We start from the raw sequence: 27,958 nt of genomic DNA on the forward strand, positions 1-27,958 counted from the left end.
TTTTCCTCTTCACACTTCTATTATCCCATATTTCATCAATCCCGTAAGCTATTTGACCCGCTCCCAAAAACATCGTCCGCATTGAAATTCCTCTACGCGCCATGATTCATTGCCTCATGAGGCGAATCCTTCAGCATCCTTCAGATTTCAGTACCCATAGGAGACAACTCTTCAGCTTCTCCTTAGGAGGAGCCGAAGGTTTTTCCTTGGCAAAATTAACACTCTCAGAGTAGCCGCTTCGTTTCCTCACGCAGGTGAAGCAGACGAAGACTGAAGCAGGCGGGAACCGGGTAGCGGTCGATGCAAAAGATCGGAACGGAATTGGCTCACGATAGTAATATAAAATTATGCATGGTTTATGTAATTATTTTGATGCGGCGAACTCGAGTACCTCGATGCGAAGTAGAATGTATCGCCTACTATGAGGCGTGGGAGCTGGGTGTGGAGACTTAACCATAGGTGTGCTGAACTTGGAGGTTCTTTTTGGATGCAGAATTCTATACCTGCCGTTCTACCTCCTCCCGCCTATGATCGCGTTTTGCTGTTGCGCCGATGCAAAATTCCCCGGCCTATCCCTTCCTCCCGTGCTGTGAGTACCAGATTCGATTCCCTCCTCTCCCCGCCCTTCACCAAGCTCCGCGGCGTGCGGCGATATGCCCCGCATAGCCCCGACCTTCTCATTCGCTCCCACTATCCCACCCCTCTCCTAGCAAATGGGGTGGCCTAAGCGTCGACTCATCGATATCGTGCCGTCTATCGCGACCAGCTGCCCTCGTCGGGTGTCGATCCGAGGAGCACCGACGTGCTGACCGTCTGTGGATGGAACCCATGGGGGAAGGGGGGCGGGGGGAGTGAGAGATAGACGGAGGGGGGACCCTGGGAAAACCGGCGAATTTTTCGCGGAATGGGTGCACGGGTTGGCGCGAGGAAGCGAGTCACGCCCCGCGTCTTCCTTTTCCACGCGTCGCGGTCATCGAGGCGATAGCCCCGCGACTCGGCCGCGCGACGCGCCCGGCGAAAGACGCCGAATCTCCCGGGGGAGGTCCCGCGACGATTCCCCCGCGCGCTCGTGTGCACCGCCGCGTCCGAGACATGTTCTCGTGAAGGTGAGTTGGTTCGGGGATGCTACGAAGCTTGGTGCGAGGACATCGGGTGTCGCCGAAGTGACGAGACGGCGGGAACTTGGATTTCGGCGATTTTAGAGTTCTTTTGTGCTTTTCCAGTCTGCTGCCGCCATAGATTCTGATGGCGTTATCCTTGCCGATTTATGAATCAACAGTTTTCCGTATTTTTCTTGTGTTTTTTCTTCATTGTTATGTATTAGAACAAAGAATGAGTGGAACTGAAATTTAATCTTTCGGCCGAAATATAATCTTTTTATTTCGATCGCAAGTTAATATATAGGTATATTATTATTTGAATCATTGAAATGGTAGATTAGGTTTTTCGATCTTTCCACACTATACTTACGTTTGTAAATATAATTTGTAAATAAGATTTTACTTCTGTTTATCTGGGGTAAGATCTTTCTGACTATCAAACTACCTCCCACGGTCACAATATGGCTACTAGGCTAGTAAATGAAAAGCCGCCGTACGATGTTTTCAACCGCGTGAAAAGGTATAATAAAAGTACATGCACAGCCTATTAGTCTAAACTCTAAATAAGATGCCTACACTCCAAAAATGTCGTTGAATTGTACAATGGAATCGCACTTTACAGTTGCTTCTCGGGTTGATTTAGTCGTAAGTTAAGACGCTAGCTCGATGGAACTCATTTTATGGTTAATATACTAAATGATTAAACATTTGGCACTGTCTTACTTAGGATGGCAGTTAATTCATTCTTTATTTCTTTTGAATAATTTCATAACTTATGCTACAAACTCATTACTTCATATTTACGTAATATAAGTTGTGACTTAAACCAAATTAATACCAAAAACCTCTGTTCATATCAATTATACGTTCAACATATTCTTCTCAGGCTCAATTTTCATTGGTTTGGCACGGTGGATTACAAAATACTATTTATTTGTAGGAAATTATTATGACATATTTTTGAAACGCCTCAGAAAATGTACGGATCTTCGAATAGTGCTTCCTCTATTGGCAGCACCGCACACATAATCCAAATAGTTTATCTTTAAGCTGACTCTATTTTTGACATATTTAATCGGGATGTTTATTAATGTAACTGAGGCTAACGAGTACTATACTGATAACATGCAAGTGTTGTTGAGGGAATGATTAATATTTAATTATTCCCCGTTTACAATACGGAGCTCTTACATGTATCAAATGCACGTCACCAGCCCGCCAGAAAATTCTATGGAACGTCATGACCTTCGACTATTGTAATGAGATACATTTTCTCAGCTTTTCAATATTGGTAGCTCAAGGAAACAATAAAATTTTGCCAATTGATGGTAGAAAAATGGAACGAAGGACCATCGTTCTCAGAGATCACGGAGTAACCGATTTCAAATAATCTGTAATCAATCTAAAATAGGTGGGACGCCATCAGCCCTTATGGAGAAAAATTGAGTTATCTTATAATAAGGAATTCCTTTGTTTTAACATCATTTTTGAAATCTTTTCAAATGAATGAATTCTTTTCTTTTTGAATGATATTAACGATGGCTGTTTAATGACTTCACTACCTTAATGTGTTTTATTACTCTTTATAACTAATGAGAATTTAGGGGTGACTGCGGGAATCACCGACAAATAGTAGAAATTGGAGTACTAAGAAAAGAGAAACGGTAGGGCTAAATTTTGATCATATATGTATGCTTAGTTATAGAAATTTTACTTCTTTAGCACTGAATTATTCACTGTAAAAGGCGTAATTATGGAAGATATGATGTTCACTCGAGTTATACCGCATGAAAGTCAAGCGCAGTGTTTGCATAGAAGTCTTCGAAATTGTTACCATCACCAACATTAATTGATATAAAATTATTCATTGGTCCACTTTTTACCATTTTAGCAGCAGTGAACTTTTTTAAACATATATCATACATTTTATTGTGGTATGAAAGTGAGAAATAAATATTATTTACCATGAAACATCACATTTATTTTCCACAATGGATCTTCGGTGCGGAACAAGGCTTTTGAATATCATCGACACTAATTAGATAGATACATAATGATAGACAGTTTAGAACCTTGCAAGTCACCGCTAGGGTCTATGGCAGAGGGTGAACACACCAGACTAATTTTGACCCGGATATGATCCAGTCGCGGTCGGACAATGTTTTTCTGATCCCTTATCGTTCGTGGAAAAAAATAACGTCTTAAATCTATCTGTTATACACTTATTCTCCCTAAGTTTACTGACACGACATCGTCAGCCGTACTACGATGGAGGTAATATTGCATTTTCAACATCACTGCTAAAGAGACATCCTACCAATGTTTGCAAGAGATTTAATCTGTAATTTAACCTTCGTTGTGTGTGATTCCCAGCCTAGCTGCTCCAATATTTTGAATACGCTAATAAGTTTCTCATTACGACATTTTACAAATCTAGCGTCTCTACGCTACACGCGGTCCAATTCGGCAATTAATCCAGCTTTATTAGGATCCCATATACTACCTACATATTCCAAATGAGGCCTAACCAGAGAAAAATAACATTTCTCTTTGATCTTTTCATCACATTTACCCAGTTCTCTTCTAATTAATCTAAATTTTTGTAAGCTTGCCCAACATCCCCGTATTAGTTTCACCCAGGAGAGATCGTAAATGAGGGTAACATCTAAGCATTTAATCGAGTGTACATATTTCATTTCTGTGTCCTCGATGCAGTAGCCGTTCGGGAGGGAATTGCTCAATTTATAAAAAATCATCCCTATGCAATTTTTAAAATTTAATTCTAATTGACGAGTGTCGCACCAGCTCATTGCGTAGAACTTGCAATTAACTAAAAAATAACTATCCAGCGACTAAACATGTTATGAGGCAGAGCGGCCATCACCATTTTCCACGTCCTTCGGATGGTCGAAATAAAGAGCCACCGACTCAAGAAATATATCATGTTATTATGCTCCAAGTAGGTATCCTTGCTAAATCTATAAGAGTGTACGCAATTGCGTGATCTCATCAGAAGATGCCATAGCTTTGGGAGAGTAAGGCATCAATTAAAAGGCCTAGATTAGTTTGTGCCATTTAATGAGAGAACATTCAGAAGGCAATTCACGGGACATTCTTATCTTAACTGCTTTCTAGTATCACCTCCATCTTCTATTCCAGTGATCTCCTCCCTGAGATTGACGCACGATATTACTCCAGACTACTTTGGACCCAAAATACTTTTCCCTACCAGCGCGGTCGGGAAACGTTATTCTGATCCCTTATCGGTCGTGAGAAAAATGACATATTAAATATATATGTTCTAACCTTATTCTCCAACTTTATTGAAATCATCCCTCCTATCTTAGTGCGATGCGCTTAATAGAACATTTTCTACATCATTTCTAAAGAGGTATACAATTTATGAAAGAGATTTAATCTGTAATTAACCTTTGCTCCGTGAGTGATTCCCAACCCAGCTCCTCTAATAAATTTGATAGTCTACTCAGCTTGTCATAACAACGTTTTACAAATCTAGCTCCTCTACGCATCGCTAGATCCAATTCAACAATCAATCCAACTTCATGAGGAGCCAATATACGACCTTCATACTGTAAATGAGGCCCAACGAGCGAAAAATAACATTTCTCTGGAATCTTCGGACGTAATTTCAGCCGACATTTTGGATGATGGTTGAGTAATAAATTGACTAAATAGATACAATGGCATGATTGAGGAAGTTAAAAGAACTCTCTTGTTTCTTCATATGAGTAGAGTTCCTTTTCTAAGGTAACTAATAGTACCTATTACTGGTGTCTAATTTTTACTTGATTTGCACATAATATTTTTCTCCGTAGTTAAGAGTGGAAGTAAAAAGATAAATAGGATATTTTTTTACTTTTTGCCAATATGAGGATACCAACTACGCTCATTTATTGCACTATATTGCAGTCATAGTGTGTATGCGATGGTTTTTGTCACTCAAGTTTGAATTTAAGGCATGATAAAAGCTTTTATAGCGCTCGTTCGTGGAATCATATATCATGGGCGCAACAAGCGTCATAACATCATTGGTGCACTTAGTGACATGTGTAGCTATGAATATTTAATCGTATTTATGAAAATGGATTTCAGCCTTGGAATTATTTCCTTCCATATGCACCTCTTTTCATTTTTCGCTAGAAAAGTCATTTTATTAAACCCAGTAAGAAATTATCGCAGGTTACTGATATTCCATTGAACGAAATGGAAGATGATTTTTGGCTTTTCCTCTCCAGGAACGGGTGACCAGATAATCTACCTTCCTTTGAGGAAGGAGAAGATTTGGCAAAACTTAATCATATGCCTGAAATGTTTGGCCGATGAGTGAAAAAAATATGTATGACAAAGAACGGTTCCTAAGTTAATATTATCGTTTCTATCCCCATCTTTCTGTAACAACAAGCAATATTAAATTCCACGCCATGGCGCAGAGAGAGCGAATGAATGTTCAAGCAGATGCAGTCTCGGGAAGGGAGGCGACGTCCTCGTGTCCTCGGAGATCGGGAGATATGTGGCCTCGGTCCGCAGCCGAACCCGATTCCGAGTGGGTAATAGTCTGGCCGTCGAGTACTCGTCATGAAAGGCGCGAATGCGTTCACACTGTTACATTCGCAGAGCTTGCCAGACTGCTTTAACGTTAAAAAATATTGCTCGTTCGGATTCTGCTATAATTTCAGATATTTATTTTCACTTACTCTCGATCGTCATGACTTTTGATAGTCGCAGTATACCAGTATCTCGTGACTATCTAATATCTCGTACTACCATTCTTCCTTTACCGGCCAGTAGTTTCTTAAGATATTATTGGTAAGCATGATTCCTCTTTATATTTCACCTTCTTACTGTTCATTCATCTGTTTTATCCTCATAATAACTTACATTCATACATTTTCGGTCGAAGTAATAAAAATGTATTCTCTAATTACGTGGTCAGTATGTATTTTCCTTATCCCTAGCATTTGCAGATGCCTAAATTAATCTATCATTTTTCGGACCAGTTATGCCGTAAAAAGAGGGTGTTTCAGTTAAAATAGTCAAAAGATTAGTCCTATTCAAAATGAGGGTGAGCAAGTACCGAAAAAAACAAAGGGGACTCTTTGTATTAGACCCATTATCCGCCTCGAATCAATGTACAAGAATGAAGAAGACTTTGCCGGAATATTCCAATCAGTATCTCTCTTACATTCAACATATAAAACTAATTTTATGCCGAATATAAATGAATATAATGAGAAATTGTATTATTGAAAAATAGTATGTGTATAACTATAAAGGAAGCGAAGGACATGCATGAGGACAATTTTTACGACTCGAGCTCCCCCCATTGTCGGAGGGATTCATAAGCATACCTCCCATATACATATACATATTTATATATATATATATATATATATATATATATATATATATATATATATATATATATATTCTATCCTAATAAAAATGGAAAACCTAAACCGCAATGTTTCATGTAACGTTTTTCTGAAAAACATGGTATTTCTCAGGTACCAGAAGTTGAACAACTTTCAAACTTTGCACATATGTCGCTACCCCGCAGATAATATGCTACCTTTTGCTCACCTAAAGTCTCAGGTTTGACTTTAGATCATTCACATTTGCTTCCATAAAAATGGCATACACGAAGTTAATTATTATCGCTTGTAGTCTTTATTTCTTTTGCAATATTGAATGAGAAATATTAGCCGTACGACCTCGAGATAATTGTCGTCAGGAAAGAAATTAACTTATCTTTCTTATTTTATCATCAAATTTTATTTTTTATTCTAAATTGTAAGAAGTTTAAAAATATTCTAATATTTCTAAAAATTCAGCACTATTTTAAAAGCGTCCTTATGGCAAAGCGTGCCATAGTTGAGAAATGTATGGCAAAAACACCCAAAAGGAATCAATGAAGATATCAATTAGGATATGCTTATTAATTCTTTACTTATTTATTGACTTACACCGAACGTTACTATGACATTTCTACATCATTTATTTTCTTTTATTTATTTTTTTACTGTGATTAAGACACTTAATTCATATCCAAAGTTCAATTGCTGCGTGAAATAAATTTACATTTAGAATGAATTAGAAAATTCTCTAAAATTCACTAATTAGTCTCAGGGGTATAGATCCAAAAATGTTGGATATATTCATGCGAGTAGATATTTCTTTATTCATTGATAACTGTACGCAGAACTATCTAGATGCCGGTAAAACACCAGTATAAACGTACGTAATTCTGATAATATTAACAATATTATTAGAAATGTTGTTTGGAAAGAAGTTCTTTGAAATAAGTACTGTATAAAAGTATCATTTTTGGTTTCCTTAGCAAGCGTGGAGGCGGTAGGAGCGAAGTGAGAACAGTCGGGGCTGAGCCGCCATTGCCGACGAGGGAGCATAGTCCCCTACAGGGGGCCAGTACCCTATAGGGGGCAATGCCTCCTGGGACAGGTCTATGGATATAAATCATTGAAGGCATTAAGGAGAGGCATTTATTTTATTAACATTGTATGCTGAGAAAAGGCTAACATTGAATTTTGCTCATAAACAATAACTTTGCAGTTCCAAGGATTTGTAATATAAAATATAAAGACGCAAAAAGCAATGTTTTTCAAATTTTAATTTAATATCTGATTATATGTAAGTACTCGGATATCAATTACATTATATCTGGTGACGTTGATGAGCCCGCCTCTAAACATTGTCCTTACTACCTTAAATGCATGGATATCTAACAAAAGAATTGGAATCGGTCCTGGTTGAAATTTACGGATTCTATTAGCTGGTGTCTAGTGCTAATGTATTGATTGGGGAAATAATTTGGGTGCACATGAATCTGTTAAACGATCTTTCCCAAGTAACGCATTGCGCCAGGGTATAATAACCCCAGGGTCCCCAAGTAACGCATTGCGTCTGTTCTGTGGGGTGAGCATTATTGCTATATCTAATCGACTATGTGGTCAAATCAAATGATTTCCGGGACAAATTTTTCCAATGAGACTTATTAATCTATCAAGAATAGTTTGTTATAATAAAGAGAATTTATTATGCAAAATGACCCCATCCGTATGACAACAATCGCTCTAAATGATATAAAAAACGAACCCACAGCTATCAACCCGAAGGTCAGTTTGATAGGTTAGGGCACCGCTCATCTGTTACTAATCACAACGGCGTGTGAAATTCTCACATGTGGGTATGGGGGCAAGTTCCTTTCCCTATACCACCTTATTGTTTCCCATGAAGATCTGATACCCGAAAAATATCACAGCTTGCGTGAAACTGAGGATGCCCGGTGGCGTCCCCGGGAATCGGGGCCGCTCTTCCCACCTGACTACTTCGTCCCCTCTAAGCATTATATAATATTATAATATAATACTTTTCGGGCACTTTGAGTGAGTACGCCGTCCGTCGGATGGGACGTTAAACTGCGGACCCCTTGGCGCCTTTCGTAAAGAGTAGGCTAATGCCGACGCCGGGTTTCTCTCCACCCTTCATCCTTTCCTATCCATCCCCTATGGCGCAAATGACCTTAGCTGTCGGTCGCCTCCCCTCAAAAACTACTTAAACTTCTAAATATGTAACAGAAATGTTAGTAACACGTCAACAGGCGGAAAATGAATGCTAAGGTTTGCGCTCAGGAAGAAATGGCTGCATAAACCATTTTCGCTACAATTTTGCGCCATTATGTAAGCAGGTACAAGTGTTATCGTTCCCACGTATCATTATATTATTGAATGTCCTTTCTTTATGTTTCTATGTTTATTTAAGTTCTTAACCAGAGTTTATATATATTTTGTGTCGCCGCTGAAAAATTAATAGTCTTCTATGAATTTGTTCATTAAAACTGTTCTTTCTTGCGTCAAAAGGTGAACTATACGTTTTCTATTTTAGTGCAACTTTTTAAAGAAAACCGAAAATCAAGTATTTTATTGCTTCCCAGGTGACCGAGAAGCTGTAGAAAATTACATAAAATTTTCAGCAGATTCTCCTTGAGGTTTCATTTAAGAATAGGAAAACATTCCGTTCGTAGGGAGTAATGAACAGTAATTGTCTTTTTTCTATCACTCCATCGAATGGAGTTGTGCCTAATATTTATAAAAATCATTCGCATAAATGTAAAAAGCACAAGATGTTTAGGTGGGAGATTTTCGGGAGATCTTAATCGGCGCTCATCTCTTATTCCATTGTACTAAGCAATCATGATTAAAGTTGGAGTGTTGTAGTATTTCATGCCACTCCTCTGTCAAATATCTAATCAGCTAAATCATTTTGTTAAACTTTATGGTTTCGGGCTTCACTTCGTAGAAATTGCTGCATGTTCACTATAACAGAAGGAGCAACGCACTCTGCCGAATTTTATTTTTTTATTTAAATTTGATGTTACTCCAATGTTGAATACAAAAAGTTATTTCGGTGATAAGAATAGCTTATTTTTCTTCAAAATGGGATGTTCCTTATCGGATCTGGCGCGCAAATTATGGAGTATAATGGGGAGAGGCGATGTCGTTTAATCATGTTTAATCATAAGAAGCCTGAATATCCACACCATCTGAAGAGTTCTTTGGAGTAGGTAGACATTCAGTGATGGAAATGATTGCAGAGGAAAAAGTTTTCCGGAGGAAATACAAATAGGGTCGTTTTGCATAACATAAAAGCCATCTGGAAACTCGCACTCAGATAATATGACGTTCAGATCAATGAAAAGAATCATATCTTCAACTTTAGGTTCGGTTTGCTAGTAAACCAGGCTATATACCTGTGAGATTGTTCGGAAAATCGTGATCTCCTTCAAAGGACTAACCACTGGCACAGAGAGAGTGTGACTATATTTTAACCCCACAAAAATGTGGAGATTTGTTAAAAGTACATCCGTCTTACTTCCCATTATTCGAAGAAAAAAGAAAACTTCGTTCACGGTGAGTTTCCTGATGAAATAATCACCTTAGACAAGATATTTTTTCTTTCCTCTGATTATTAAACACTCTGCTGTTAGTAAGAGTTAAGGTTCATCATAGAATATATCCCCCGAATATAAACGTACCTGTAATTCTGAGGATTGCAAATACTTTGTTGGATAAGGCACCGGAGAACACCGGTGACTGTGAGACGGGAAAATTCCTTCATTTCACAGAACAGAAGAGAAATCTCTTAAGTTTAATGAAAATAATATTTCAGGTTTCATTCACGTAAATATTTTGCTTTATTACTCCAGAGTTAAAGATTGAACGATTTGTAGTCTTCGTTGTGCTAATTTGGTTAATAGGTATAGCGATCCTTTTTATTAAAACCATGTACGCAATTAACCAATCGTTAAAGTGAATTTTTTTTAACTACTCATTGAATTACGGCAATTTCGGTTTTTATGACACATAACTATAGGAGATGACTAAAATGAGTTAAATTGGGCTCTAATAGGATGAACTGAGTGGATTCCCGATGAGTAAGGGTAATGGCTTTTGATTGATAAGTCTTGAAAGGAGGGCTCTAGTCAGGAGTGGAGTATATACCTGTATATTTGTATTTCATCACGTGGTAAGTATGCATGAGTGATTGTTGTGGAGAATTAAGCAAATAGATCCAAGCAAAACGTGCAACCTTAAAAACCATACTTTAGTGAGTCATGTTAGCAAAACAAGCAAATACGTTGGAGTTATCTCGAGAACAAAATCAGGGAAACGATGAAACGTGATGATAATCAAAGAATTTGAAGCGTCTTATGTTATCATAGACATTGAAAATCTACTTGGCCGAATTAAAGCAATCAATCTACAGGCTTGAAAACATTACCTTGACGAAGTGAGGCTTAGTTAGAGAAGCTTAGCATTATTGCTGACAAATTAGGCATTATCAATAAATTATTATTTTTTTGCCAACTCTGTTTTACAATATGGGTTTTAAAGAGTTAAAATTATTTATATTTACAAGATTTTTATCGCAGCGTTATACATTTCGTGTCCATCAAAAATCTACCTAAAGGGAATACTACTTAAAACGTTGAAACATTTTAACATACTCGTACTACTATGAAACATTTCCTCAATTGCTGTACGTGTTTTAGTGTTAACATTTATTTCATGAATTAAAATCCTTTCGTGAACATTGAGTAATCTACCGGGAACAGTGGGAATATTTTAAAATTAAGACCCTCTTCAGCTGAAGATTGTAATATTATTTAATTGTTGAACGCATGCCAAGTGTACGCTTCTCTCATGAAGTATACCGAACTCGCAATCGGCGAACCTTCGTATTGTCTACGGAAAATTATCTGGGAACAGATGAGAATGTTTTTTGGGGTGCAATGAATTAGTAAGGCTGAATTGAGGAACAATAATTTCCTTGAAATTGGTGGGAAACGCCTTCGCCAATTCATAATTTCGAATAAAGGGTGATCAAGAAAGTTTCAAAAATTTTTATGAAATATTAAAAAATGATGCTTTCTCGGATGAGAGAAATCTTCACAATGACCCCTTTTTCTGTTTCATCCCAAGAAAAGCTGTCTCAATGTCAAATCTATTGCTGACTTTTATGGAAGTGTTCATAAATGTCTGTGCTGTGTCATCCGGCGATAGGTCGGTAGTATGGAATCTTCATGCGCATTTTAAGAAGGTTATAAAGTCAATAAAAATATCGCTTTAAACTATTCTACACGTTGTGCTTCCCAGAATTCTAGATAATTTAAATCGCAGCAGAATTTGTTTTTGTTCTTGAAGTTAATTGAAACTAGTTTGAAAATATCTATAGCCCTTGCTCAACACGTAATTTCATTTCTGGAAATATTATTACTTAATTCTTAATATTATTTTATGGCTAAATTCAATTAATTTATTTTTCTCTATAAAACTTATTATTTCCATTGCATTTAAAATCATATTAGACAATTCAACCTTAAAAAATGAGCTTGTTATAAAAAATGAGACGTTAAGGTGCGCTTACTATTAAAAGTGGCCAATTTGAGAATGTACCTAAAATTTATAACACATCTTCGTCGTATGTCTTTGTATGCAGCTATTATGAATGCCATCAAATGCTCAAATGAATACCTATATATGACTTATACCATATTATAGCAAATAGTGCGTTCCTAATTTAGGGAAGCTGAAAAATATTCCTACCCCGGTCAAACTTGTTCTCCATCATGATTCAAAATCGTAATAATCTCTGAAGGGAGGTTTGCCATTTAAAAATAGTATTCATAATTGAAAAAAATCATTTGGTAGTCATCTTTTTGTACAAAATGAATGTTTTTTGTAAAGTTTAGATTAACACAGCCCATATATTTTCTCATGAAAAATATATTTGCAGAGAAGTGTTTACAAGTCTAAGCACAGTATGGATTTTGTTTGGAGACATTTGTAATAGTTCAATTATTCGTAATTGTGTTTGGCGCTTTCACATTTAATTTTATGGTGGGTACCCCAATACTGCCTCTCGATTTACATCACCGCATTTCTGTTTATTTGTATTTGCTAATATCACAATCCCTCTTCTGTTGACCCCATTTAGGTATACGACATTCCGCTCCAATTAAATTCGTCTGGTCAATCTGCAGTGCACTATCACGAATTTTGTTACACAAACTTTGGGAAAGGAACCTTAATTTAACTGTAACCAATAGCATAATTGGTTGTTAAAGTATCCGTTAACGTTATTAATGCATACCATATTCACTTATTTGTTAGTTACGTTTGCTTGACAGAGTAATTTATTTGTTTCCACGGCAAATTTTGGTGATACTCATCATGATATTTATCGCATAAGTCACGAAGTCTTAATATATTGCCTTGTAAAGGACGATTGTCAAAGAAGGTAATGGCTACTACAAAAGCAATGATTTAATTCATCATATCGTGCGTGGCTTATTTAGTCTACAATTGTTATTACTACGTTTAAGTGCAGCTAAAATCGAATAAGACAAACAATTAAGGGTGAATTTCTAAAATTGAAAAGCTCTTTTTGACATTTCTTCTATTTAACTTCTATGACATGACTTGTGAGCATAGTAGTAGGATTACTATTGCTGGCATGCCAGCTATGTATCGATCAATGAAACGAAAATGGTGTAACTGCGATCACTTTAAAATATCGTCAGCCAATTTTGAGAAATAAAAAGAATAGAAATCTAAGAATTTTGACATGCCATTTGTTTTCGTAAAAGATGATGCCCCTGAACACGAGAGGGTCATAAAATTTTGGCTTGAAAAATATTTGTATACCCGAGTTATTACTTCTTTTGTTATATAGAATATAAGTTTTACCCCTTTTGAATTTTGCCAACTTTTTCTATGCCTTATAAATACCTGCAACTATCGATGTTTATTGGGGAAAAAATGATAGGTTAACCATTCTCAGAGGACCAGGATTGGGAAATTCAATCAAATAAATTGCCTTGATGCAGATATTTTGGCTCAGAGGTAATTTCCTACGGTTGCTCGTGATTTATTCACATAATAGACAAGTGAATTTTTACGAAAAGTGATTATAATACCACAATTCCAGCTATACAGTTAATGAGTGTTATATATCGTAGAATTGACAATCATAGCACTAATTATGGGTTCTGTTGAATATTGACCACTTAGGATAATCAATAATGAAATGATTTTGTTACTTGAGGTAGGATTAATGCACTTATGCTTTTAAATACTTTCAGTATGAGCTAATGTTGATCTGGAAGAATACTGATCAAAATTTCTCTTTCACTTAAATATACCTCGCTCATTCATTTAACCTACCGGAACGCCATTAGAATCAAAATACCCTTGTATTGAATCGATGGGCTGTAGGTAATTTTTTCGCTCATATATAAAAAATGCGATGCTACTATCAACTTCTTCAGCCTGAAAAAGGTGATTATTTTAAATAGAAAATGTGGAACTGGGAAGCCTAGAACACGCGCTAAATTGTGGAAAATGTATCTTTACTTTTTAAATGCAATTGTACAGAAGCTTTAAAGATTATCTGTAACTCCTCTAATATGTACTGTATTTTACTATATATCATATGTATGGTTTCTAATGGGAATTTTGACTTCTGATGCTCTGAGTATATTCTGACTTTCAATTGTCAATTTGTCAATTCTTCTCAATCAACATATAATTATTATATATTATGTATAGTGAAAACTTTGATTTGAATATTAGCTACATATCGACCGAGGCAAAAGACTTTTGTGAAGATTATAATAGGGAATAGCATGGAGTTTTAATAATTTCTGAATCATAGATAACTATTTTTTTAAATTACCTAAGCTAGAAGTAATTTGTTGTGATTAATTTTACTTTAATTAAACACAATACGTCTCATCAGACCATTATACGAGTCGTGATTATATTACACATAAATACGCCACAATAAATATATATCGGATAATACGAAGTCTTAATAGTTACCGTAGAAATAGCTCTTATTCAAGTATTTTAGGTAGTTGTTGTCTCATACGAACTGAAACTTTACTGACGTATGACGTCGACAATTTCAAGGCCTGCACTGTCGCTCCACGCTGCAATTCCAGGGTAAATATCATCTAACCCGTTTATTTAGCTGCCGAAAAACATCCTCTTCGAATATGTCGGCCATTGTTTCACCGAGAATGAACCTTTCCAGAAGTTGGCGGCGCCGTAGAACACTTTTTCGGCCATTGTGCGAATCGAAGCAATTGCTCCTCGACTGGTGCTGCCACGGCGCACTGCTCAAGCCAACAAGCCGGGTCACCATCGGAGATACAAGGAGGGCAAGTCGTTGATGTGGGGGGGGCGAGAAAAAGGGATGTGCGGGGGGAGAGTAGGAAGGGCTCAAAAAAGGAAGGAGGACGAGGGTGAGATAGAGAGCGAGAGGAGGAAAAGGTGGAGAAAGAGAAGGTGGAGGAGGTGTGTGTGTGGGGGGGGAATAGGGGGGCGGGGGTGCAAGGAGGGGCGAGGAAGAGAGACAGACATGGAAAGAAGGATGATGGCGGTAGGGGATGGCGGGGGACCGCGTCGCGGATTCCCGTCACGCCAAGACGTCGGACCTGCATGCCCCGCGCTATCCATCGATGGTCGTGCGTGCCTCCCTCTACCACCTCGGCTTGCTTTTGTTTTATCTGTTAATGCGAATGGCACCAGTCTTCCTTCCTCCACTCCGGAATGGCATTCGCGTGCCTGGTGTAATTATGTTCACCTCTTCGGTCCCTCTTCTCTCTTTTTTTTCCTTCTACCACCCTCCTTCTCCTTCAACCCCCGTCCATCCCTCAACTTCTTTCCACGTGTCCTCCGCCTCTCCGGGGAAACAATTAGGGTCTCCATTGTACGCTGACAAATCTCTGTCTATGGAGACAATATGCAGTATTCCGAGAATATTCTGTAATCTTGTGACCCTTAAATTACCCAATTTATGCCAAGAGGCGATCAGGAATCAAAGCCGATTATTAATTTTGCTCTCTCTCTCGTTTTCTTCCATTTCAATAGATTATTTTGTTGGTATTATTAATATAACGTACATGGGAGGAGCAAAAAGTGTTTAAACTCGTACCTATTGGTAGTTATAGGAATTATTTATTTCTGGCACCAAATAAATCTAGAACATTTGTTCTGTTTTCTCCTGCTCTCATTTGACTCACATGATTTTAGTGATAAAAAATTATTGACAATTTCAGTTCAATTGGCCATTATAATTGAATAAGACTGAATGTAAGACTGGCTAAAATAACCTTTTGGATTTTATATGATTTATGTCTTAGCTGGCGTCGATCATCAATACTTTGGTCCACCCCTTCTCTTTGTGAAAAATCTTCTTTTCTCCTCGGAGAGAATGATGAAATGGCTTTAAGGAGATAGGGGATACGCTAATTTTATCTAAAACGCATCTTTTTAATTTTATTTAAAGCACATTTCCTCAATTATAAATTTCCAGATCGATCCTGATATTTAAAAGAAATCTTAGCTTAATAACTTAATTAACTTTCACTAAACGTCAATTATCTTTCTTCAGATACATCTGTTCAGTGCTCATTTTGGGAATAAACGTTTGTTATTTTACGTTTTCAAATTCGATTTCCGTTGAAAACCTTTGTATGTTTTTACTGTCACAAAACGTTTTTGAAGGTTAACAATATAACAAATATCGAAAATATGAGCTATTAAATATGAATTTTATTTGATTAAAAACTCTACGTTTGTAGTGAGAGGATGATTTTGTACTCGAGAGCCTGTGTTCCATCCCATCGGCCGAAAAATTCAATATGGCTGCCACCTCAGAAAAACTTGCTTTACTTCCCGTCTGGGATCTCGTGATTTTCGAATGGAACGTGAATCAGAATATTTTGTTCTAAAATGAGGACATTTATGTACCTTATTAGAGATTAATTATGAATGAAAACACCTTTAAGGTAGATCCCAACCTATCTGGTGTATCTCTATATCAAGGACGAAATGCTACGCATGAAATTTGGGTTAGTCCATTTCAGATCAATACTACTATCAGCTAATTAGCGTAGGGAATGAAATGCAATGTTGAAATATTTTCTCTCTTTAGGAGGTTTCGTGAGCATGATGTTATTAAACATTTTCGTGAAGGACTTGAGCCTTATTTATCAATCATGTGGAATAATTTTAGCTCGGGTTTAGGTCGGCCTACCCCAAAACTTGGAGCCGAAAGAATTAGGATTTACTTTATAACATTAACTATTGATTAATCTATGGAATTAGCTTGTAAATGATTTGCCTGATTTGTCATTATTTATTAGAACAAACCTACTAGGGAAAGGAATGTATTTCCTTAAATTTAAATAAAAGTTTGATCTTCTATAAGTAATAGTTGGCCGAAATTCATTTATTATTGATAATGAGTCTACAATTTAGTAATAGTTTTTTATCCCAAGAATGTTTACACTAAAAAATGATAAGAAGATGTAAATAATCAATTCTATGTCAGTGTTACTGGGTACATCCGATTTGCATTGTATTTAACTCTGCTCGTTATTTGGACGCACTAGGGATTTGCAAAGTTTCTAAAATCGGTATTAAAATTCTATGAGAATATTTTAGATACAATTCATAAGCAATTGAGGGAATAGTATACACATTTTTATAAGGTTTTCATGATTCAAATAAATGAAGTTATTAACTAGTATTTTCAAGTTAATGACAATTATGGAATGCAGACTAGTTTCGGGAAACTATTTGCGTTATTATCATCAGAAAATGGTCATGAGGTGGTGAAAAATGAAATTTACTGCTATTGAGTAATGACTTTATGATTAATTTTCCGGTATCATTTTATTAATTGTACAATATTGTTGAAATGACAGTCTAGTTACATAAGGATAGTATACTATATTTTCCTAGCATTGAATTCGTAATCTCAGGAATGTATTGAAGCTTACCGTACAAGAACACAAAAATTGACTTTAAATCTGACCTTATAACTAACTACATTCATGCATCTTTGTCACTTACAGTAATGGAGCTTATGGATTTAAGAAAATAAGGGATGAATATGGCATTTTGCATTGCATTTGTAATTACCTCTCAGGTTTACGCAAAATGGATTCAAAAGCACCTCAGTGTTTCAGCATGGTTTTGAATGAGTGTTAAGGTTTTACAACCTTGTTTTGAATGTAAAAAATACTATTAGCGTTTCTTTGCGCGGAATAATTTTGTTCTCATTTTAGTAGCTTGAAATAATTCTACTTATTCTGTTGTGAAGTTAATCTTAAACTTACTTTCACGAGGGAAAACATTTAGAAAGACCAGGTCAATATCTCCCAAAACGTATTTAAATTTAGAAAATCACTGAAACCAATTAAAATTGATACTGAATGTTAAGTTTACTTAATTTCAGTCCTCTAAAATATCGATTTACATTTCATAAACCACTATTATCATTATTAAAATGGTTGAGTTGTAAATAAAGCATAAAGACTCAGACCAATAAAACAAAGTTAGCGACGAAGCGCAACGCCAGATACTATCTGGAAAATAACGTGTATCATTATTTGACTAAATTGCAAATGAATGCCAATATCAAATCAAGTCAATTTGCAACCGTGAGAATGAAGTAAGGCAAGCGATGCTGTTAGCATTTTTCCTCGTAGCAGCGGAATAATGTTCAGAAACTTACCATTCAAATTGATGTCTGTCATATTTCCCGTAAACACTTTGGCTTGATCTGTGTTTTATTTAATACTATAATTTCTAAGAGAGGGAATATTACCATTTACAACCTTTACGAAAAAATGCCGGAAATGAAAATGATATTTAATGTTTCTACACTGCGTGAGTTTACCCGAGGGGTGAGAATGATATCTCTTTACTCGGTACTTTAGAAATAGGGAAAGAACTAGGCTATTTAGAGTCTTCTATTCACTTGAAAAAATGCGTATAATTGTGTCTAGACATGTTCTAGATCCTTCCTTGCCGTGCATATACATACACCTGTCTACTAAGATTAAAGAAGAATGCAAGCACATAAGTTTCCTCTGGAACACTATACAATAAAGAGAAATGTTGCTACTTTGTGAACATATTCATTTTAGAACATTTCCATCATAATCTTAAAATAAATTTCTTTAAGAAAAAAATGTAGTCCAATTATTCTTTCGCCTGGATTACCTCTTTATTTTCAACGCTAAGCAGTTAATACATACATGGAAGAAGAACCATTTTATTTTTGGACTCATCAGTTCTATTTGTAATAACGTTATGTTAGGCCATATTTGTTGTGCAATTTATTGTTCATATAGTTATTTAGAAAGGCATAAAAATATTCTTATCATACCATTAAAAACGTTATTTGGAAATATTTTGCCTCGCTGTATATTTCACTGATATTGATGTTATGAATACGAAGTTTTTTGTATTAAATTGAGCTCTTTTACGCATCCATGAACATTGAGGTACCCACAAGCGTAAGCGACCTTTCATTGGTCTAAAAATACATACCTTCATTTATTTGGCCAGAAACGTCTGTCAAAATGTGTAGATAATCACTGAAAATATCATATATTAGTGAAGCAGAGAAGTTTATTCAGCTCGGATGCATTCAGAAATTCAACCTAATTGAAATATATTTTTATTTGAATATACACGCAGGATTAATTTATTATGTACATGCTTCTAGCTGAAATACGTGTGCATGGATATTTTGTGAAAATGGTTGCAGTATGTTTTGAATTTGCCATCTGTAATATTCTTTTCAGTAATTAATTACTTAAATTTATTTGCATGTGAATATTTACGAATAAGTTATCATATCCTCAGTGTGACTAGATTTTGCCTTAACTGAGCTACTAGTAGGTATATTTCTGGGTTGCAGAAGCTATACTTTTTGGTTATGAAATATTTTTAGAGAGCTTGGTAATGTTTTATTCATCTAAGGACTTACAACCAGAAATGGTTGTTAAAATAATAAACAGTTGTTAATAGTTGTTCAAAAATACATGTTTATTAATGTAGTTACAATCATTATTTGAATGAAGCAGGTGAAAGTTAAGATTTCCAAAACTATAATGCCGTCATGGTCATGAAAAGACACAAAGAATTGAAAAAATCAGAAAGTTTACTAAATAAGAGATCGAGAGAGTTGTCAATACTAGCTAAAGTAAGGTATAGAATCTGAGAAATCAGAGATTATAATGCAGTTCATGGTGAAGATTCTTCTAAACCACAACCACCTGCATTATTTTTCAGTTCATAACTTTAGCGGATGTGAAACGATTGATTGGCGTTAATGTCATAATTTTATATGTGCTTTACTCTCAGTTAATGCTTCCAGAACAGCTTTAGTCCCTAAAACCAATTTTAAAAGGTTGAGTTTTAACGACCATTCATTCGTACTTTCCTTGTTTGAGATAAAAAAAAGTGGTATTATCCATTACGAAATGGACTTTTTTCGTTATATTTTCTCTCGAAGACTTTCGTGTTGTAAGGAGCGCAGACAGAACTAACCTTGAGAATGATGGCACGATAGTTGAAGGGGATAGAGTGCGATATGACGCATTGCGTCCATGAACTATTTAATCACCGGGATCGGACTTGGGTACTGTAATTCAGCGCTTTAATGGATAAACCATTCCATTTGCTACCGACGCTGTAAACTATAAATATCCTGCAATGAAGAGGTCAACTGGGAATTGTATGCTTAAAATCTATGCTTGGTCACTGTGATCGTTTTTGTTTCAAGTTAGGCGACAAATAAATGGTAAATATTTGAGAGGAAAATAGATATAAATCAGCACGTGCTTGAGAACTAGAAGAGTGCAGTTTAAGTCTTTGGGTTCACGATGATGAACGAAGGAAGTCAGTCAAGTGAAACCAACTGCATAGGATGAAATATTAAATACCATCGAAGTGCTGGAACGTGTCTTAATTACTCTGGCGGAGGTTAGAACCTTTACATTTATGAAGGAACAATAATAGCATTCAATACGAACACTATGAATTAGATAGAAACCATTGCCTATCTAATTTTCGTGGAATCATGTACCTTTATCTTAAATATTGGGTATTTGAGACTAGAGAGTGTTTTCGAAATTATTTTTTTATACAGTTGCAATGCCTGTAATGTTATGAGGAGGCTAAAATGAGATTCTTGTCAAAGTTTGTGGAAAGATTCTTTCGAAGGCGGTCATGCGTGTTTCTATATATATATATATATATATATATATATATATATATATATATATATATATATATATATATATATATATATATATATATCACCATGTTGTATACATACATTTATAACATGTAACCATGGTATGTGTACATGTTATGTATATAACATGGCATGCATAAAATGTACATATACATAGGTAATATACCGGTTAAGGTTGGTTTTAGATGGACAAAACTACCAAAAAAATACTTTGTTTCTCCTAACAAAAAACAATCCAAATTCCTACTCTACAACAAGTCCCTCTTCATCTCTGTGTACTTACTTTCTCCCTTCATCCTATCTTATATCCCTATCCTGTCCCTGCCCTTTCCTCGTTTACCAAATATTTTCCCCTATATTATAGTCTTTAAGATCCCACAGCCGATCAATACACCCTTCATTCATTTTTCCGCCTCCTTATCATTTCTCCCAAAATTCTCCTCTCCTCGCCCGCCATACCTAGAACTTCCCCATTTGTTTTCCTTTCCGTCCATTTCACCTTTTCTTTCTCCACATCCACATTTAAAAAGCCTCCAATCTACGGTTATTCTCCTGCTTCAGTGACCATGCTTCCGTGCCGTACATAACAACGCTCCATATCAAAATTTTGAAGACTTTTCTAAACATCCGTACTCAATGCCCTGCCATCAACTCCCTTCTCTTGTGAAAGCCTCTTTTCCTTGTGAAATGATTCTCTTTATGTCTCAACTACTTTGAGCTTTTTCTCAAAACCACTTCAAGATAAGTGAACCGTTCCCACTGCTCTATTTTTCGTCCTCCTATTTTAACATTTAACTTAGCTTTCTTCTTCCTAGAATACTGTATAAACTTTGTTTATTACATTTATTTTTATCCCTTCTCTGTTGCACTGACTTTCCATTTCAATCAGCAATACTGTCAACCCCTTGAATGACTGACCAACTACAGTTTGGTCATCAGGAAAACTAACCGATTTTACGAATTCCCCTCTGACTTACATCCCTGCCTCCAGTTCTTCCCACACCTCTTTAACCATTTTTTCCATATATACGTTGAACAACACCGATGATAATGGGCAACCCTGCCTCTTACCTCTTCCTAACACTGCCCATACGGACTCTCCGTTCCCTACTCGCACCGGAGCCGTCTGAGTTATGTACAGGTTGCAGAATAGACTCCTGCCCCTCAAATCTATTCCTATTTTTTGCAATATACTTATTATTTAATACAGGGTGCGGAAACATGACTTCCTTTTGTATACACCCCTTTAAAAAAGGAAGTTATCTTGCCGCGCCATGTGTGTGTGATATATATATATATATATATATATATATATATATATATATATATATATATATATATATATATATATATATATATATATATATATACATGTATATATATATATGTATATATATATATATGTATATATCTATATATTCTCATACATGGTGCGGCAAGATTCGGTCAGTAGTCCAACGTTCTACCCCTGAACTACCCTGACCCTTAATTTCTTTCTAATTGCTCTCGATTATTGTCTAATTCCGTAATTTTTGCCTGATATTAAAAGATAAATAGGAACCACATTTTTAAATTATATTTGACTCTACATGTCACGTTCCTCGCCTTCATCAACGACCTACATCCCAAAAATATTCTTACGAGGTGATGGGTCATAGAAAAGATAAGTAGGATTGAATACCTACATATCATATGCAAATGCACACATTTATTGTGAGTACTCATGAGTGAATAATACCTATAGAAGTGCAGGCATAAAAATATAGCGAGTAACTTCTGGGAATGGGTGATAGTAAGCATTCATTGTATACTATTTAACTACTACGTAGCTTTAATGACAATGAAATCTAAAAATCATTCACAAGCACAGAATTCACGGAAATACGAATCCGTACATAAGTATTATGCAGACAAATTTGTTTCCAGTGCTCATAGAAGTAAGTTTTCCCATTAGTTTTTCTACCACAATTATATTTTATTTTACAAAGGATACACTAAAATATACATATTCCTTTTGACTTAGATCTCGATATGTCAAATGGAAATGCCCTATTTATAGCTGAGAAAGAATTTCCTTACGAATTTATTTTCATCCACATGCCGTATTAATATTTTTCTCTTAAAACAATGCGTAAGCACTTGATAATATTTCCAGAATTATACGACTGATTGCATGCCAACATCTACGGTTGGATGGTGGCTCGCAGTTCATGCTGTGCAAAGTTTAGATTTTATATTATTTTCGGCATCTTAATGAGGGGGAATATTCTTAATTTAACTTGCCATGAAGAAGTTTGGATCTTTCATGTTCAAATTTCAGTTTTTCACGGACACGGTGTAAAAATTAGTTTTTGGCAACAATTCTTTCTTGAAAACTTTTTGTGGAATGTGAGAGGTGATTTAATATCAGTATTGCCGCTCTTGCTTTTATTCTGAAGAATATACAAAGGTATTTATTTATGCATATGAAACGACTTCCACTTTCCGTATGTTACTTCCTGAAAGACTATCTTATGGATTTTAGTTTTTAAATAATTGTGATTCTTATTGGAAATATTGTAATATATTATTATATTTAGGTTTTATTTTTACATATATTTCTGCACTTGGAATACAGAAAATAACACCAAAATATAACTGTGCATAATTCCATAATTTCATGCAAAGAATTTTCCAAGACCATTCAAATTTATTATCTGATCCATCGTATTTAAATTATATATGGGACACCAAGATTGAAATCTCTACAATAAAAGTGAGATGAATTTTTTTAATGTATTTTGCTCTTGCAATAAAAAGACACACCTTTTTGGAGCGTACTCGTACAAACATAATGAACTCCTTTCAGTAACATCAATACTTTCAGAAATCAATGCCCAAGTAAAGCTAAAATAAGATAGTATATGTTTTATTGAAAGATTGAATCAGGGATTTCACTAAACTTAAGTAATGGCGGTTTGAATGACTAATTATTGATTTGATTTATTAGTGAATTTGGTAAAGGTGTTCTTATTCATGGAGTTTTCCTTGCCCTCCGTGATTTTCTATACTAAAATGGTTCTTAAAATTACTACTTTGGTGAGGGACAAACAATATTTGCCTACTTGACTGAATGGCAAAAATTCTGGCCTCATCCAGGAGATAAAAGCTGAGGTATTTATTAATTACTCAGGTTATCCTGAAATAAAAATAATCAAGAATTTGGTCCGGGTTTGACAGCAAAGTCGATTTTCTTATGTCATAATAATGCATTGGAAGTAGTTGATAATTCTATGCATGCCACATTTATTTCAAACTCAAGACTATCTAATAATTGATTTATATATGTGAAATTGGAAAGATAATATGCCTAGAACATATGAATTTTGTTTAAAACGACTATCATATGAGAATTCATCGTGATTAATAGTGAAGTATTTAATCTGTTGCATTATTCAAGTGACATTTTTTGATGGGAGATAAATAAATCAAGCATAGTGATAGTGGATCATTAGAATCAAGTGATAATCTTTCATGAAACATTGGCAATCAATTTGAGGCCAGAGAATTCCATAGAAGTCACCGATGTCATATCTAAGAAAAATTAGGTTCGCCTTCTCTCTATATGGCGGAATTTACATAGTAAACGATCCTTCAGACATCAAACCTTTAATTTACCTCCATGAGCTTCTAATGACACAATTATATATATATATATATATATATATATATATATATATATATATATTTCCTAGGGATTTTGGGGATAAATTCTCGTATCGTATTTTAAGATTAATTGATTTTTTAAAATTAAAACCATCCAAATTCACCCAAGAACAACTGTGTATTCACATATCTACATCTACATCAATACCCTGCAAGCCACCAAAAAGGTGTGTGGCAGGTAGGCTGAAAAATATATAATAATGAAATTTTGTGACTAAATGCCAAAATTTGTCATTAAGATTTGGCTGAAATTTAAAAAATCAAAATAGCCCGTTAAAATGCAGAAACAGGTAGTGTAGTAAGGAAAGTTAAGGGCTTTCTTAGCATAACAAGAAGAAAGTTATAACCAGGATAAGTCATAAATGTGTTCCGTTTAATCCTTGGGAGAGATTCCAAAAGGAGACATAAATTATGGAACAACCATTGACATATGATGGCCACAGAATTAGAAATAAACATATACTTCAGCTATACTAATCAAATTTGTCAAACAATATTATACTTTAAAAAGATGTGATCCCTGTTAAACCTTAACAACTACTTGGGGTTTTCAGTTGCTTTAAGTCCTCTTGAATCATTCATATCAACTCTCAATGTCTTATTGTACTAATTCCCAACTGGTAGTAGAAATGGAGCAAGGGATATTTTTTTAAATGATTGTAAATTTTTCCATTAACCATGAAAAAGTAAAATGAAAATTTTTGCACAAAAAATAATGTCGAAATTTAAATGATTTATATATATAAGGTTTCCCTAAAAATTGTTTTTTTACTCAGTAATTTCTTCTCTTACTTAATGAATGATCTCCATTTACCCAAATGTCTCATTAGCCTTCGGTATTTGCCGTTGAAATACTTTTTGTAATTCCTTCCGCCTATGATGAGTAAAGGAAATTCTGATAAGTATGATCGATTTTAAAAATTGCTTATGCTTTAAAAAATGTTTAACTATTCTCTAATATTTGCTATAATTTTCATGCCATCGCCTCATTTTTCAGGCAAGGTGTTAGCAGATATTTCTCTCTAGCAGATATACTCAATTTCTAAATTTCTTCATTGATTTATGAGACACTCATAGCGATTGAATGAAAATATTTTTGGAGACTCGTTGAGGGGAAGGAAATGTGTATGTTGGTTATTGATGCATTCTTGAGTTTCTGTCTGCTCAAAATATTGTATGATAACATTCAGTTTATGCAACCGGAAATCTTTAAGACAATTATATTGATAATTGATTATGCTTGTGCCCATTATTCTATAATATTAGAGGCATTTCAAAAATTGACAGTGAATTAATGCTTTTTAGGAATGCGAACCAGTTTTGTGGATGAATGGAACCCTTGAGGATGACGATTGAGAGAAAATATTACTCAATAGCAGCCCAGTTGACTTTAATATTTAATATTGCGCGTAACATTTCATGCATCCAATCTTCGTATGATTATTATTTTTCAAAATGGAGATATTAGAGCTACAGGGCCTGTATTTCGGCTACATAAACCCTGCTCATGTAAAAAACTAGTCAGCGTGCAACATGTTTATTCTAGCAATTCATTTTTCTAATTTAAGATCATAATTGAGAATATGAATACGTACCTACAATAGTTCCTTATCCATTATTTTTATTTAGTATTCTTTATATCTTCGTGAAAACCACATTTCAATATATTTGAAAACACCTACCTGTATTCTCACATTTACCTATGAGAGCGGAAGAAAAGTAACTGATCCCTGCGCTAATGTATAATCTTCACACCGTTGGGCTTAGAACTACGAGGTCGGGCTGAAAACGAATGCACGCATGCTTGTAGACCACAAACAAAGTGACTTTAGAAAAACTCCTGGTGAAATGTGGTAGTAGCATTCCCCATCAACATGTGCAGGTTTGAGGCTGTTTAATTCATCCAGTGTATTCCGAGAAGCGGAAGTATAGAGACGTTCTAGTGCTATGTCAAAGCGAGTCAAACACCGTGCTGTTAACGACTTTTAACTCCTGAAAAAGCTACTACTACTGAGATCCATCGTCGTTCAAAGGCTAATTATGGTGAATATGCTGTTGATAGGTCTTCTGTAAATCGATGGGTGGTAAAATTTCGTGTTTGCGAGCCTGGAAAAGCCATAATTGTTGATGAAACACGCAGGGGACGTCCGATCACTGCCACGGACGATAAACATCGCAAACTCGTCGAAGACCGGCGAATCACTCAAAACCGTATTGCAAACCATATTGGTCGAGTTTTCTGTGTTAAAGGCAGCCTAGCGCTAATAATCTTGCTACATTACAACGCTCGTCCACACACCTTACGCGCAACCGGAGAGGCTCTGTGAAACCTGAAATTAAACCGATTCCACATCCTCATTATACCCCGGACCTGGCGCCTTGCGATATTGATTTTTTCCTCAACTCAAGAGACACCTAAAGGATAATCATTACACCTCGGACGATGAGGTGATGGCAGTTGTCAAGTCCTGGATTCGGGAAAAGTCGGAAGAGTTTTTCAGTCACGGAATGAAACAAACTTGTTACACGTTGGGAGAAATGTGCTAGACTTAACTTAAGTATGTTGAAAAATAAATATATGATTTTGAAACTACAGGATTGTACTTTGATGTACTTTTCGCCCGATCTTGCTATCTGTTTTTGTTCCTGCTCTACAAACATGCGTCCATTACTTTTAGCCTACCCTCCTAGTTGAAACTCTACCCTACCTCGCCTAAGAAGATAACAGTTGGACTGATTACTGAGGTTTTATAATGCCCAGCACGTTATTCTATGGAATCTACTCGTTCTTTGCAGTAAACGTTGAACTATTATAAATTCTTCTAATCTACTCCAGGCAGGGAAATATTTCATGGTTTTCCAAAATATGTAAAAGGTAAAAACGGCAACATCAGTAAAAATATAGCGTAAAACATTACAGTTATCCTTATTTTCTCAATCAGCTCTAATAGACCAATAACAACTCACGATAACTTTCGCCATCTCTACTCAATACTCTTATACATTTACAATTCTGAAAGGGAAACCGCAAGATTAATAAAAATATCAGCAAATGGTAGGTAGAGTATTTCGCAGAATGAGTTGAAATATTTTGCCATGTGCGCCAATAATATATATATATCATATAAAGGCTAACCGTGTTCTACTTCTCCACTCATATCGTGAAATATTATGAGCGTGAAACTCAATCATATTGATGATTATTTGGTTTGTAGAGAGGTTGTTTTTGTGGAAAAATCTTTGGGCCTATATCTCAGAAAATAGGAAACAATGCACTGTTTTTGTGTACTTCATGATTCGTAACATATTTCTGTTGATGTGCTGAGACACTAATAGAGACACATGCTGAAATATGTGCCCTTTGGTAAGTGCGTAAAAATTAAAATAAGTGGCTGGTTCACTAAAGAATAATTATGTTTGTTATATCATATATTTTATAAGCATTCAAACTTTGATGACTCTTTCAAAGTACTGTCAATCGGACGCAATGC

The 27,958-nt window shown here is 35.5% G+C and overlaps 1 protein-coding gene across 1 annotated transcript in view; it reads left to right on the forward strand.

Annotated features, from left to right (window-relative positions):
- The first annotated feature begins 952 nt into the window (after window positions 1-952).
- LOC139687525 (uncharacterized) overlaps window positions 953-27,958 on the forward strand; it is a 585,660-nt gene continuing 558,654 nt past the window's right edge. Inside the window, exon 1 of the mRNA XM_071584720.1 lies at window positions 953-1,106. The gene's annotated coding sequence lies outside the window, so the exon portion shown is untranslated. The remainder of the gene's footprint in view (window positions 1,107-27,958) is intronic.

This window comes from Hetaerina americana, unplaced genomic scaffold, assembly GCF_022747635.1.
Source record: "Hetaerina americana unplaced genomic scaffold, ioHetAmer1.1.p SCAF_2, whole genome shotgun sequence".
In the NCBI taxonomy this organism is placed as follows: domain Eukaryota; kingdom Metazoa; phylum Arthropoda; class Insecta; order Odonata; family Calopterygidae; genus Hetaerina; species Hetaerina americana.